General features: G+C 37.4%; 1 protein-coding gene across 3 annotated transcripts in view; it reads left to right on the top strand.

The window, feature by feature from the left end:
• Positions 1-15,987, top strand: part of rb (adaptor related protein complex 3 subunit ruby) — a 445,832-nt gene that overhangs the window by 209,349 nt on the left and 220,496 nt on the right. The gene's annotated exons all lie outside the window — the stretch shown is intronic.

Genomic DNA, 15,987 nt, shown 5'->3' with positions numbered 1-15,987 from the left:
CTTTCTATTTCCTGAGAAACAAAAGGCAGAGGGTTGGAGCCTTGTTGCTCGAGGCAGGGATTAGCCTAATTGCGAGTACGTGCAGCAGGGTGGCATTCGCTCTAAGTGCTATGATACACGTGCATCCGGTCACTACTGCTAAAGCATATAATTATGTCTATCTAAAATTATCAAAAGTAAGTTTACCTCAAAAATTCGGGGCCGATAGTTGGAACTTTTGTATAGATGACATCTTTAGCTTTCAGGATATCCGAAATAATCTACACTTGGTTGCATAATTGCACTTGAAATTAAAGGAAATGTAAGAGCACAAAATCACTAGACTGACACACTCACCGCCCGATTGGGACACGGTGGCCTAATTAATTAGGTCACTGAGATGTTTAATTTTTATATATTACCTGGTCTTGGCGCATTATAGCCTTAGATGCTAATGCGCCAATAAAACCAAACCAAACCAAACCAAACCAAAGCTACCAATATGCAATACTTTGCAATTATCAATGTTAAACTTCAATTGCTACCTATTAGCCCATCTGCTCAACTTTTCTAGATCCTGTTACAGCAGAGTATTGTCATTACTGTCATTAACAACCCTGCTAACCTTTTTGCATCTGGTTCCTTTGTGATCACATCATAGTATCCGATCAGATTGGTCACACAAGACTTAACAAATCCATGTTGTGTCTGAACTATAACTGCAGTTTTGTCTAGATGATCCTGCAGTTCTTTTTTAACCAGCTACTCCATTATTTTATCTGGAATAGAAGTTAAACTAACAGGTCTGTAATTACCCTTGTAACCGTTTGATCCCCCTTTGTAAATTGGAGATACATTTGCACATCTTCAGTTCATGGGGACCTTCTCTGAGTCCAGGAATGCTGTCGTAACACTAGCCAACAAAAAATATTTTTATCATACCTCTGCAAAGAAAATATGTGATTCTGAAAGAAATAAACGTGCTGATTCCAAAACTCACCATAAAAGTCTCTATCATGTCTACATCAAAAGATATACCAACATTTAATGCTAAAATAAAGGGATATATATATATATATATATATATATATGTATAATTCAAGTTTGTAATACAAGTGTAAAAAAATATATGTTCTCTATAACTCCTTTAATTTCGGAAAAAATATGTCATCTTAAAATAGTTATATTTAAATAATATATAATCAGCATACCCGTAATTGTCTTTAAAAATGTTTGCTTACTAAGGGATTTTCTCTTGTATTCCTGCTTACTCTCTCTCACAAGGAGGCAGCAGTAATCCCCCATTATTACAGGATCCCGGTGACCTTGGTACCACTTTTCCATTGTGGAAATATCTTGAAGAAACCACTCCCCTTATTCATCACTCACATCTCCCAGATTTTTGGGGAAAAATTCGAGATGGGAATGAAGAAAATGAATTTTCATGACATTCGACAGCCCATGTTTTTGTAGCACTTTTCACACCAACATTTCACACCAAATTTCACATCGTCTTTCATAGTATTTCATGGTATTTTCTTTTTTTCTATTACCCAAAAAAACCATGTACTACTGCCTTAAATGATTGCCAAGCCGCCAATTCAACCTCCTTTAACTGGGTTTCAAACACATCGTCTTTCAGGGGTTTCCTAATTTGGTGTCCTACGAAAATTCCTTCCTTACCCCTGCTGGAAAAATTCCTATAGAGGAATTTTTCCAGCAGGGATAAGGAGGTGATTATTCCATTGTATAAGGCGATGGTCAGGCCACACCTAGAGTACTGTATACAGGTCTGGAGGCCTCATTTCAAGAAGGATGTAGAGCTGCTGGAACGAGTACAGAGAAGGGCAACAAGATTAGTGAATGGAACAAAGGGGTGCTCTTACGAAGAAAGGCTTAAGTTTTGCAAATTACAGTGTCTGGAGACTAGGCACCAGCGAGGTGATCTGATAGAGGTGTATAAAGCCTTGAATGGTTTAAGCATGCTCAATGCTGATGGGATTCTTCCTCTAGCTCAGAAAAATCACCTGAGAGGGCATAAATTCAAATTGAGGAAAGACAGATGTAGGATAGACATGCGGAAATTTGCCTTTAGCCAGCGGGTGGTTGGTTGGTGGAACAGACTTCCATCCCTTGTGGTGGAGGTTGATAGCCTAAATAAGTTTAAGGCTCAGCTGGACAGGTATTTTGAACGAACAGAGGGGTGAAGTGGAAGTGGGTTTTTTTTTTTTTTTTTTTTTTGGCTGATGCTGCATAAGCTTGCTTCCTTGCATCAAATGCCTCTACTAATGCTAATGCTAAGTTAAGTTTGGCATATGTTAAATTAGGAAACACTTCTTAAGTATGCATATCCATTACCTGCTTTATTTAGTCCCTTCACAAATTTTTCATCAATCCAAGTTTGATGTGGAGGGGTGGAAGAAGAACCTTGTTTGATTGACTAAAGAAATATATTTTATATTACATTGTCCTGGTATGAACTCGTCGTGCTTTTCCCAGCATTGCACAATATTATGTTCTTCTGTTGCATGGCTGTCCCCACAAACACAAAAAACAACATTTTGTACCCCTCCCCCCCCGCAAACCATTAATCTTATTGCATATGTTCCAACCATAATCCTATGGTTGGAACATATGCTATTTTATATGCCATGGTATTTTATAGCATTTGGACCTTAGACATGCTTTCACGACTTCCTTTAAGTCCAACTGAATGAAACATAGTAACTGATGGAAATTCATTGCCATTATGAAGCAAAACTGCTTTTAAACTTAATTTTGATTCATCCATGAATAAACACCTTTCATCTGCCTTATGCATGACACCTAGTTCTTTCAGAAGTTGAATAACGTCTTTGCAAAAGCACATAATGTTCTCCATAGTAAACCTTTCCTATCGCAAGGGTTGCGGGCTGCACCCTCCAACTCTTGAGGGGCTGTTTATTTTTGGAGGATAGATTTACATCCCTGAGAATATGTGACGATCAGTTAATACTTGTAAAACCTTGGCACTGTCTACAAAAGTGCTCACCAAAAACGCTCAGTGTACTCTCTTCAAATTGTAAATTTTTGGATCGGAATTTGAACCTTTAATTATTTATTATGAGCTTTAAAAAAAACAAAACAAAACAGAATAATATCTAAATCTTCCCAGATATCATTGTGACCCTTCTTTAAAGTTACACAAGCTATCTTGTTCACCAAGGTAGCTTGCGTAATAGGTAGAAGTCTGATTATGTTTATCCCAAGAAAACTGAGGCCAGAATTGATTGCTAAAATTAAGAGAATTAGCTTATATCTGTTAGAAAAAAATCAGTATGTCATACATTATTGGCTAGATTATGTGAAATTGGCATATTTTAGTAAAACGTAACTCTCTCTATATTTAACAAGTGTGGCATGATGTGAACTATTGTGGTGTTTTTCGAAATCTACAAATAAAAATTGGTTAAAAACAACATTTAAATTTTTGGACATAAAAAATTGTGTTGGCTATCGGTTTGCTTATTTCCTTTGCTGCCTCCTTTAATATAACTGGATAGATCCCATTCATCCGAGGTGCCTTTCTTATGTTGAACTTCCACAATTTTTCCTTCTCTTTGCTTTCAGTTATTACAAAATCAATTAGTTCCCTGTTAGAGTTTGATAAGCTCCTGGCCTCCACTTCCCTACAGGCTTCCTCAGACTAGCTTATATCTACCATAAGCTTCTGTGTCTCCTAATAATTTATATGCATCCCATGCATTTTTCTTCTTTGCCACAAGTCTGATTAGTTCATCTGACATCCATTTGGATCCAAACCTTGAACAGTATTTCTTAGTTGGAACAAAAAGCCTAGTAGCTTCTTTGAATGCTTCTCATTTAGAATTTTCTCTTGGTAACATCTAACGTCATCAGTTGGTTCCACTGTATAGACTTTAAAAACTGTGAGACCACTGTAGTCACCTCTATGAAAGCTTAAACCCTTCCCTTTACCATTGATGGTAGTTACCTCTTTAAGTAAATCCCACATCAGTACACTATCACTGCCATCTAGTGGTTCCTTTATCTGCAGCTTCTTAATGCATGAATAATCACTGCTGATAATCAGATCAAGAGTATTACTCCCTCTGGTTGTTTTTCAGACATGCTGCTGTAGAAAGCAATTATCCAAATAAATCCACAAAAGGCTTGCTAGTGTGCAAGTGACCAACCACCAAGTTCCAGTTTATATCTGGGAAGTTAAAATCCCCCATTGTAAGACAATCTGATTTACTGGCCCACTCTGTTTGTCAGTAGAGTTGTTCCTTGTACTCATCAGTTATTTGGTCTATAACACACTCTCACTCTCAATTTTGCTTTCCCAGTGCTTACGTCACACCAAACTGACTCAACATTGCACTGTCCCCCATTTCAACTGGATGCACTTCCTTAGATTTTGTTTCTTAATTAACAGAATAACCCCTCCTCTGTTCCTATCCTTTCTGTACACATTGTACTCCCCAAATTCCAATTCTGCACTGCTTATATCTGTGTGATACCATGTCTCTGATATCCCAATGATATCTGCCTTTGATGTCTTGACCGGCACTTCAAATTCTTCAAATTTATTTACTGTACTCTTCACATTGGTGTACATGTAAGTATATATGCACCTGTTCTTACTGTTAGTTACCCTAACACAGTACATGTATTTATTTGTTCCATGATGACTCCCAGTAGTCCTTGAAATTCCGATCACCTTGTTTCCAGGCTGCTGCTCGTTCGAATAGAACAGGGATGGCGAACCCTTTTAAGGCTGTATGCCAAAATTGGCTAAATTTTTTAAAAAAACTACCTTTGTGTGTGTTCGGAATTTTGCAAAGTACAGTAGAACGTCAATTATCTGAACCGCTGTTGCTCCCCCCCAGCCATAGATGCTGATGTGCCAAATACACCTCCCCCCCAATTACACTGTCTACTTTTACTGTGCTGGTTGTTATGCTGAAATATTACTCCTGCTGCTGCTGCTTAATACATTTGAAGGACCACTCACGCAGAGATCTTCACTGCACTAGAAACTGCAATGGCATGGTGTGAGTAACAGTCTCAGTGCAGTTCTACGGAGATACTTCTATTAAAGAGAATGAGAGATCTCGCCACAAAAAAAAGGATAATCTCGGATGGTTCAAAGAAAAATGCAAGATTACATATTTCAAAAAATAAACTTTCCCAATGTTCATTATACTCCTATTTGTGTGCAGTTACTTGTGTTCATTTATTTCTGTTTATGTAAAAAAAAAGTGTGGTCTGAAACCATGTAAAACAATTAGGTAAGTTCAAAATAAATATAATGTACATTGTTTCTTCAAAACGTTTTGATTATTATTTACAAACCATTTCCTAAATCAATTAATTTTTATATTACTTCATATTTCAAAATACTTTGCTTACAATAATTTAATTTTTAAAAATAACAAAATGCAACAAGGCAAAATACGTTAAGAGTAAGAGTTTAATATCTATCCGTAGCCGAGTGGTCAGGAGCAGGAGTGCAGTAGCACATGCTCTTTGAGTAGACCAGGGTTCAAGCCCCTGACTGCTGCATACAGTCGATCTGCCAACCTGCAATGGACCAGCGTGGCAGATTATGGTCCATTTCCCTCAGCATGAATTGAGGAGGCTTCCATCCTGCAGTGGGTTGATAATATCTGCACTTTACCTTTTTTTTTATCTATATAGTATCGGTGTAGATACACCATAGATAACTCTTAAGAAACTATAATGGTAGTGTGGGAGGCATCATTTGTTCTGTATCTCATATTGTGATCTTCCTTCACAACGAGTTGAAATGGTATTGCACTACCTCAAATAAGTAATGCTTCACTAATAGAGAAGACTATTGTTACTTATTCTCAGTGAGTATCACCACCCAGACGGCACCGTTTCAAAGCTATTGGCCTATCATCGGTGGGTGGGCAGGTACCCTAGTATTGCATCTCTCGTATTGTGCGATTATCTTCACAACTGGGTTGTCATGTCTGCACACTGAGAATAAGTAACAATAGTCTTCTCTATTAGAGAATCTTTACTTATTCGAGGTAGTGCAATACCATGGCAACTTGTTGTGAAGGAAAAGCACAATATGAGATACAGAGCAAATGATGCTTCCCAAACTACCATCGTAGTTTCTTAAGCATTATCTATGTTATTCTATGTTTCTTAAGCATTATCTACCGATATTATATAGGTATTAAACTCTTACTCTTAATGTATTGTGCCTTGTTGCATTTAGTTATTTTTAAATATTATCATATAAACCTTCTGGCATCTTTCATATTGTGTGATTATCTTCACAACTGGGTTGTCATGTCTGCAATACTAGGGTACCTGCCCACCAACTGATGATAGGCCAATAGCTTTGAAATGGTGCAGTCTGGATGGTGGCATTCACCACCCAGACTGCACCAGACTGCATCTGAGCAAGTGGAAGAGAATAAGTAACAATAGTCTTCTCTATTAGTGAAGCGCTACTTATTCGAGGTAGTGCAATACCATGGCAACTCATTGTGAAGGAAGAGCACAATATGAGATTGTTATTGTTTGGTTTTTAGGAGCATTAGCAACTAAGGCCATATTGCTCCGGGATATGCGGTGGTCATTCCCTGACCTTTTCGTATCCTCCGTATTTGGTGGTGACGGGCTCGAACCCCGGTCTAATCAAGAAGTGTGTGCTACGTACTGCTGCTCCTTCCCACCTGGCTACGGAGGCCCAATATGAGATATAGAGCAAATGATGCTTCCCACACTACCATCGTAGTTTCTTAAGAGTTATCTATGGTGTATCTACACTGATATTATATAAATAATTTCATTGTAGACCTAACTACACTATGTTTCGTATAAACTTTGGATAATCAAACATGTATGTTTGATTATCCAAAATATTTGATTAACCGAATCAACCTTGGTCCCAATTAGTTCGGATAATCAACATTCTACTGTATTATTTTTCTCATACACATTTTACTTGACAAAATCGTAACAAATAAAAGAATGAAATAAAAGACATTACTTCAAAAGATGCTTCAATAAAGGTATTAAACTAAAATCCTCCATAACAAAAATGTAACTTTTAGCTTACAGAACAAATTTAATATAAAATGATAAACCTCTCTTATATTATAAATATAAAACATCAGTGAGACTTCTGTTGCTGCACCATTGATGACAGATACTTTACATCAGTCTTATATTTCGTAACTTTTAGAGCTATACATGCACCATTACTTTCATCCGTAAGACTACTCCTACGACTAGACTTACTCTTCTGGGCAAGATGTATTGGGGACTGGCAGATCTTTGTTGTGTGCCGCCAGAGTAACAGAAGATGGACTACAGATTTTAAATCTACAGACTTTTTTAAAGCTTGATAAAGGAGGTTTATTAGTTGGTATTAACAACTTACTAGTGTCTATGATTACTTTCCTTAATGCATCCCATATAGAATTAGTAATAGTAATAGAGGCTTGTGATGCAAGAAAGCAAGCATATGATCTTATGTAGCATCAGCCAAAAAAAAAAATATAATAAAATAAATAAATAAAAAAAATTCACACAATCATTCCCTCTAAAAGTTTGTCCAGTTCCTCCTTGAATTTATTTAAGCTATCAACTTCCAAAACAACAGATGGAAATTTGTTCCAGCAATTAACCATCGCTGGCTAAAGGTAAATTTCTGCACATCTATTCTACAACTGTCTTTCCTCAATTTGAATTTATGACCCCTTAGGTTCGTAATCTGAGCAAGTGGAAGAATCCCATCAGAATTCAGCATGCTCAACCCATTCAAAGTGTTATACACCTCAATCAGATCACCTCATAGGTGCCTAGTCTCTAGCTGCTGCAATTTTCCGAACTTAAGCCTCTCTTGGTAATAAGAGGATCCCTTCATTCCCCTCACCAATCTTGTTGCCCTTCTCTGTAAACGCTCAAGCAAATCTACATCTATAAATCTACAAATAAAATGAGGCCTCCAGACCTGTATGCAGTACTCAAGGCGTGGACTGATCATTGCCTTATTTTTTTTTTAAGAAAACCCCAAACACGAAAGGTATCAAAACCTATAGTACTTAGTACCGTGCATGGGTTGAAGGAGAAGTATGGGGGGAGGGGGATGCTGGAAACTTTGCTCTAGAGACTAAACATGGGTTTCACCACTTCAAGCCTCCAATAAGCAAAGTGGTGGTATTTCACCGGTTGATGAAAGTCATCTACCACCTACGAAATACAAAGGGATAATTACCTCTTTTTCCCTGCTAGCAAAATTCCTGTATATTATTGACAAAACCCCATGACTTGCTCTTGTAGCTTGTCTGCATTGTTCAGAAAACTTCATATCTGACTGCACAATTACTCCTAGGTCTTTTTCATATTCTGCCACCTTAAGTGTAGTACTACACAGTTGGTACGTTCTTCTACCTATATGCAGTACAGTCAGTCCTCATATAGCATGATAGTTGTGTTCCTAGAAACTTTCGTGCAATATAAATAACAGGCACTATGGGGAAAAATAGGGTTAGGTGCCGACCATCCAAGATTGAATATACATTTGTAACCAAAACATTATCAAACACAATAAATAATCATAATAAAATTTTAGTTGTAATAAAGTATGTAAGTATTTTTTTACAACTAAAATATAGTTGGAATAAAATATGTAAATATTTTATTAAGAGCCTTATGACTATTACGTAATAAAATATTGCTAATGCTTTTGTTTCTATCATATGCAAACTTGTTCTTTGTTTGATCTTCTCTCCAAACAGATGACAGCCATTCCATCCCTTCCAATTTTTTCTATCTTGATCAAATGGATTTTGTTATACTTTGAGTTGTTCCTGCTATGAAAGTTGATTTTATTTTCTCTGCATTTTTTCTAATTCTCGGCATTGCCTCATTTAGGCCTGTAGCACATAGTCTTTCATTTCACTCAGTGTTTCACAATATTATATTTTTTCTCTATCGACAGAGGCGGACTGGCCATAAGCCTTACCGGAGAAACCCCGGTGGGCCAGAGACCAGAAGACGCAAGAGGCTGGTGTGATTTTGGCCATAAACGCTAGTATGAGGCCCGTACAAATTTTCCCGGGTAAGAATTTTTGACCCAGTGTGCCTCTGTCTATCGATATTGCTTTTCTTTTTCTCTCTGAATCTGTAGTGTCTTCACCAGGATGCTTCCTAGTAGTAGTAATAGTGGCGAGTGATGAAAGTGCTGCTACTACTACTACTATTTTACTAAAGCACATTTCTGGGGGTTACTACCATGAAACAATAAAAACAATTTCCAGTTGTGTTTCTGTTAGTGGAATCAATTGCATTTGTGATAATACTGATAGCTGGAATTGTGTGGGTTTTTACGTTATTATGGTGAAATGTGTTTCCCCTTCACTGATATAAAAAAAAAAAAAAAAACTTTAATACATTTTCACAATCTTCTCTTCATTCCTATCGCGTTGCCGTTGAGTTGGGGTGATCCCGCATTCGATTGCCATTTCTTATAAATACAAAGGCAAATCGTGCATAAACGAATTCGGTATACAATATTGTGTATGATCGAATTCGTGTAGTGCAAACATGTGTTATGCGATGACTGACTGTACTTTGCATTTGTCAATGTTAAATCAATTTTCTAGATCCTGTTGCAGTAGCACACTGCCATTACTGTCATTAACAACCATGCCAACCTTTGTATCATCTGCAAACTTCGACACTAAGCCTGATATACCTTCATCAATATCATTGATAAATATACAAAACAACAGTGGGTCCAAGACGGAATCCTGTGGGACTAAATAACATTAGTCCACGAAGAGCAGCATCCATTAATTACCACCCTCTGTCTTCTCCCACTCACCCATCCTTTTATCCATTGTAGCAACTTACCCTTAACACCATACTGCTCCAATTTGTACAATAGTCTTCCATGCGCAACAGTGTCAAAAGCTTTCCTGAAATCCAAATATATGATATCAAAATTAATTTTTGCATCCAGTTCCTTTTGTAATCACATCATAACATCGTATCAAATTTGTCAGACAAGACTTTCCCTTAACAAACCCATGCTGTGTCTGAATTATTGCTGCAGTCTTTTCTCGATGATCCTGCAAAGCATCTTTAACCAGTTACTCCATTATTTTACCTGGAACAGAAGTTAAACTAATTGGACTGTAATTACTCGTGTCACCGATCAATTCCCCTTTGTGAATTGGGATACATTTATTATTATTATTATTAGCCCTATGCTGCAAGGAAGCCTGGTGCTTATGCTGCGCCAGCCAAAAAATTCTTGATTTACCCAGAGAGAAAGAGAGAGAAGAAAGGAATCACCAAGAAAGAGAAGAATGATGATATCCAGCTAAGGACCCTGGCACATCTACAGTTCCCTGGGGTCTTCCCCTGAGTCCAAGGATGTTCTCATAATTATGGTTAAATGTTTGCTTAGTTCCTTTGCCGCCTCCTTTAATATAACTGAATAAATCCCATCCACCCCAGATGCCTTTCTTATGTTTAACTTCAACAATTTCTCCTCCACTTTGCTCTCATTTATTACAGAATCACTTAGCTACCTGTTAGAGTTTGATAAACTTCTGGCATTCCCCTCCTTGAATAACTTCTCATGTGTGAATGTAGATGCAAAATACTCATTCAGTTAATCAGTTACCTGAGCAGAATCATCAATAGTCGAACTGTCTATGTCAAGTGGACCAATATGATTCATCCCTTTCCTTCTAGAGTTTACACAAGTAAAAAGCTCTTTGCTGTTTTTCTTTGCATCCTTTGCCAAAGATTTCTCGTAATCTGCGTTCACCTGCCAAACCTACTTTGTGACTTGATTACAGACTAGCTTATATCTGCCATGAGCTTCTGTGTCTCCTGATAATTTCTATGCATCTCATGCATTTTTCTTCTCTACCATGAGTCTCATTGGTTCATTTGATAACCATTTAGGCCCAAACCTTGAACAATATTTCTTAATTGATGTGAAAAGTCTAGTAGCTTCCACGATTAATTTCCTGAATGCTTCTCACTTCGAATTTGCTGTTGGTAACATCATCAGTTAGTCCCACTGTACAGAATTTAAAAACTGTCTGAGACCACTTTAGTCACCTTTACGGAAGCAAAAACCCTTTCCTTTACCCCTGATGGTAATAATATATCTTGAAGTAATTCTCACATCAGTACACTGTGTTTACTTCTTCAGTACACTGCCACCTATGGTTCCTTTATCTGCAAATTCTTAATACACAACAATGATCACTGCTGATAACCAGATCAAGAGTATTACTCTCTCTGGGTGCCTCTCGAACATGCTGCAGCAGAAAACAATCATCCAATAAATCCACAAAAGTCTTGCTAGTGTGCAAGTGACCAACCCCCAAGTTCCAGTCAATATCCTGGAAGTTAAAGTCCCCCATCATAAAACGTTCTGATTTACTAGCCCACTCTATTTCTCTGTACAATTGTTTGTTGTACTCATTCGAGTCATTAGACCTATAACACACTACTACTCTTATTTTTGCTTTCCCACTGCTTATGTTACACAAAACTGACTCAGCATTGCACTGTCCATCTGTGTCAACTGGATGCACTTCCTTTGATTTTATGTTTTTCTTAATTAACAGCATAACAGCAGGAAAACTTTTGACACCGTTGCGCCTGGAAGACTACTGTACAAATTTAAGCAGAATGGTATAAAGGTAAGTTGCTACAATGGATAAAAGGATGGTTGAGTGGGAGAAGACAGAGGGTAGTAATCAATGGGCACTGCTCTTTGTGGACTAATGTTATTAGTGGAATCCCATAGGGTTCGATGTTGGGTCCACTGTTGTTTTGTATATTTATCAATGATATTGATGAGGGTATATCATGATTAGTGTTGAAGTTTGCAGATGATACAAAGGTTGGCAAGGTTGTTAATGACAGTAATGGCAGTGTGCTACTGCAACAGGATCTAGAAAATTTGGGAAGATGGGCGGAGAACTGGCAACTGAAGTTTAACATTGACAAATGCAAAGTACTGCATATGGATAGAAGTAACCCCAGAGGAATGTACAAACTGTGTGGTACTACACTTAAGGTGGTAAAAAATGAAAATGACCTGGGAGTAATTGTGCAGTCAGATATGAAGTTTTCTGAGCAATGCAGACAGGCTGCCAGGGTAGGCCATATAGTTTTGTCAATGATATACAGGAATTTTGCTAGCAGGGAAAAGGAGGTGATCGTACCTCTGTATAAGGCAATGGTCAGGCCATGCCTTGAGTACTGCATACAGGTCTGTTTGTTTGTAGCATTAGCAACTAAAGCCATATTGCTCCGGGAATATGTGGTGGTCATTCCTTGACCTTTCCGCATCCTCTGTATTTGGTGGTGAACTTCTTGATTAGACCGGTCTCGAACCCCGGTCTAATCAAGAAGCGTGTGCTACGCACTGCTGCTCCTTCCCACCTGGCTACGGAGGCACCGTTTATACAGGTCTGGAGGCCTCATTTTAGGAAGGATGTAGATTTGCTTGAGCATGTACAGAGAAGGGCACTTCATTCCCCTCACCAAGATTGGTGAGGGGAATGAATGGGTTGAGCATGCTGAATTATGATGGGATTCTTCCACTTGTTCAGATTACGAACATAAGGGGGCATAAATTCAAATTGAGGAAAGACAGATGTAGAATAGATGTGCAGAAATTTGCCTTTAGCCAGCAGGTGGTTAATTGCTGGAACAAATTTCCATCTGTTGTTGTGGAAGTTGATAAGTTAAATAAATTTAAGGAGGAACTGGACAAACATTTAGAGGGAATGTTTGTGTGAATTTTTTTTTTTTTTTGGCTGATGCTGCATAAGGTCATACGCTTGCTTTCTTGCGTCACATGCAACTATTACTTCTACCCATCCTTCCTTCCTATCATGTCTATCATTCCTGTACACACTGTACTCCCCAAATTCCAATTCTGCATTCCTAATTGCAGAATTGGAATTGCAGTTTGTCCCCACTAAAAATATTTACAAACTGCCTAAAGCTACCTTTACAGGTGTCACCTTAAAACCTCTGTAAATGTAGTCACCTTTACAAAAGCAACATCTCATCCCATTACACTTGACAGTAGTTTTATTTTTAAGTGAATTCCACATCAATGTATTATGAACACTGTTGCCTAGTGTTCCTTTACCTGCAGATTATTAATGCATGAAGCATCGCTGCTGATAATCAGATAAGTATTCTCTTGCTACCGTTCTAACATGCTGGTGTACAAAGCAGTCATCCATACATTCAGAAAAGCTTTGACACTGTGTGTGCCAGTCAGTGGTCCAGTTCAAAGCAGTTATCCATATATTCAGAAAAGCTCCAATACCATGTGTGCCACTCAGTGTCTAGAAAATTAAAATCCCTCTTTATAAGACATTCTGATGTATTATAGCCTAAGTTGCTGATGCACCAACAAATCTAACAACATTAAGACATTCTGTTTTGCATGCCTACTCTGTATAGTTGTTCATTATACTCATCCAGAGTACTATAGTATAGGTCACCTGACCTATACTATAGTACTCTGATTTTTGTTTTCCCAGGACTTAATGTTGAGTCAACTTGGTCTAACATTTAACTGGCTACCCAGGTCAAGTGGTCTGCTGCCTTTTCTCTGTTTTTTTAACTAAAAGCATCACTTTCCCTCTCCTCATTTTCTGTGCTTTGTATAAACATTGTGGCTCCTCAAGTTCAAAATTTGCATTCCCTATGTCTGAGTGGCATTGTGTTGCTCATATCCCTTTTAATATCTACATTTGATATCAGTACTTCCAATTCAACAAATTTATTTGCTATTCTGCAAGCACAAGCCTTCAAGCAAATATATGTGTGCCTGATTTTGCTATTACTAACTCTAATACAGCAATTATGTTTGCTTGTCCCTTGAAAAATATATGGGACTTCCAGCAGACCTTATAATCCTCTTGTAATCTCCTTTGCTTTCCAAACTGCTGCATGTCCCAATTGAAGCAGTACGAGGATTAGTTTTACCTCTACTTGCAGCTGCTGTCCCACACCTTGCATCATCCTCAGTGATATATCCACCTTTGAAGTGCATGTATTCAGATGTCTTTCCTCTTGATAAAGCTTTTTCATTATATGCTGCAGCAGTCATTTTTGTGAGGCTGATTTCTCTTTTAAAAAAGCAACTATCTAATAGATATTTGTTCAGAATGTGACATTTCTTAAAAACAATGCTATGAAAATGCCGTAAACAGCAGGTAAAAGTATTCCTTTGTATAACAAACTGTCACCTTAAAGCGCCTCCGTAGCCAGGTGGGAAGGAGCACCAGTGTGTAGCACACGCTTCTTGATTAGACCGGGGTTCGAGCCCGTCACCACCAAATATGGAGGATGCGGAAAGGTCAGGGAATGACCACCGCACATCCCCGGAACAATATGGCCTTAGTTGCTAATGCTCCTAAAAAAACCAAATAACAACAACCTACTGTTAAAAAATTCTTGACGTTCTAGGTTAAAAATATACTTTTCTTATTTGATGGAACATTTTGTCACAGGACATTTTGAACATGCTGTGTATATCAGAATATAGGAATATATTTTGATGTACTTCCAAGAGTTTTATTGCACCATGACAGTGATGTGCCTTGTATTCCATGAAACAGCTGACATTTTAAAACTTGAATGTGAAATCATAGAACGTTCTTCTAAGTTCTGATCTGTTCCACCACCTTTTTTTTTTTTTCTATAGTACTTAAAGTAATCTTTGAAAGTGCCATCAGTTTTGCTTTAGATTCTTTCTGTGTATTTTATGACTGAAGAAAATATTAAAGTTAATCACTTAAGTCTGAATGCACATGACTAGGATTGTTTTTGTTGGACATTTAGATAAAAGAAAAAAGGAAGAAAGTAAAATAAATTTTTTATGAAAAAAAAAAAAATAGGAGATAGTGACATTTATTCATTTAGTTATTGAGAAAGCTGATAAAATTTTTTATTGGAGTATGTAAAAATGTAATAATCATCCTTTACTGCTGCTGTTATCTGAAACATCAATGTCTGCATGAACCACCTTTATCTTCTCCTGAGTTTAACCTATTGTATAAGTCCTTACTTTCCAGTTTCAAAAAGGGGTAGAGGTTTTTCTTGCATTGATCTTAATGCCTTGTTTGTAGAAGAGCCGAAACTCTATCTCTTTAGGCAATTTGACTTTATTTCTTAGTGCCACAGTACACCAAGCACAAGTGTTGGTATCTCTTACTGAAATTAGTGGACTGGATGAATCGATCTTTAATGTCTTTAATTTTACAACCCCTTTTACCGGTCTTTTAAAGTATGGTTCTACTGCTTGTGTCATATTATATACAAAAGATTGGTGTTTGTTGACAACTTTGAATGGGTTGGGATTAGTATGGCATGACTTCATAATATCATCCCATCCTTCTCGTGTCTCAACCCTTACTTTTCTTTTGTTTTTCTCAATGAAAGATAAGTCCTGGTTGTTAGGAAGAAAAGAGTGCCCTTGAATAGGAAAAAGATACGTTACACTTTTTGAACATCATCTCTGAATGAATCAGCAAGCATAAAAAATAATGCATCACAAAGTTTTCATTCTCATCCAAACATCCATCAGAAATTACCTCAAGTTTCTCCTTCAAATCTATTTTGGTTTTGAAGTAATGGAACAAAAATTATGTAACTTCATTTTGGCCTTTTTTGGCATATCCCCTCATGATATGCATACAATGATGTATTGTTATTTCTCAAGTCATGCACCCCAAAAATGTAATACCACCTTTACACCAAAAAAGCTATGTCAAGTGACAACGGTTGCTTTTGTAAGAAAGAGCTTGGACAAGGGCTGTTTTTGGAGAACCACCAAAATTTCACTGCTGCATAGCACAGGATGTGGGCTGTTTTTGTCACTGACAATGCACCCCAGCTGTCAATATCTTACTTGGCCACCAGAGTGCATTGTTTCATAATTTTTTGACAAGGGCTGTTTTT

Source organism: Mastigoproctus giganteus, chromosome 9, assembly GCF_048544385.1.
Source record: "Mastigoproctus giganteus isolate SK-2022 chromosome 9, ASM4854438v1, whole genome shotgun sequence".
In the NCBI taxonomy this organism is placed as follows: domain Eukaryota; kingdom Metazoa; phylum Arthropoda; class Arachnida; order Uropygi; family Thelyphonidae; genus Mastigoproctus; species Mastigoproctus giganteus.
The sequence above is the reverse complement of the archived record's forward strand: the minus strand, read 5'-3'. Positions and strand labels throughout refer to the sequence as shown.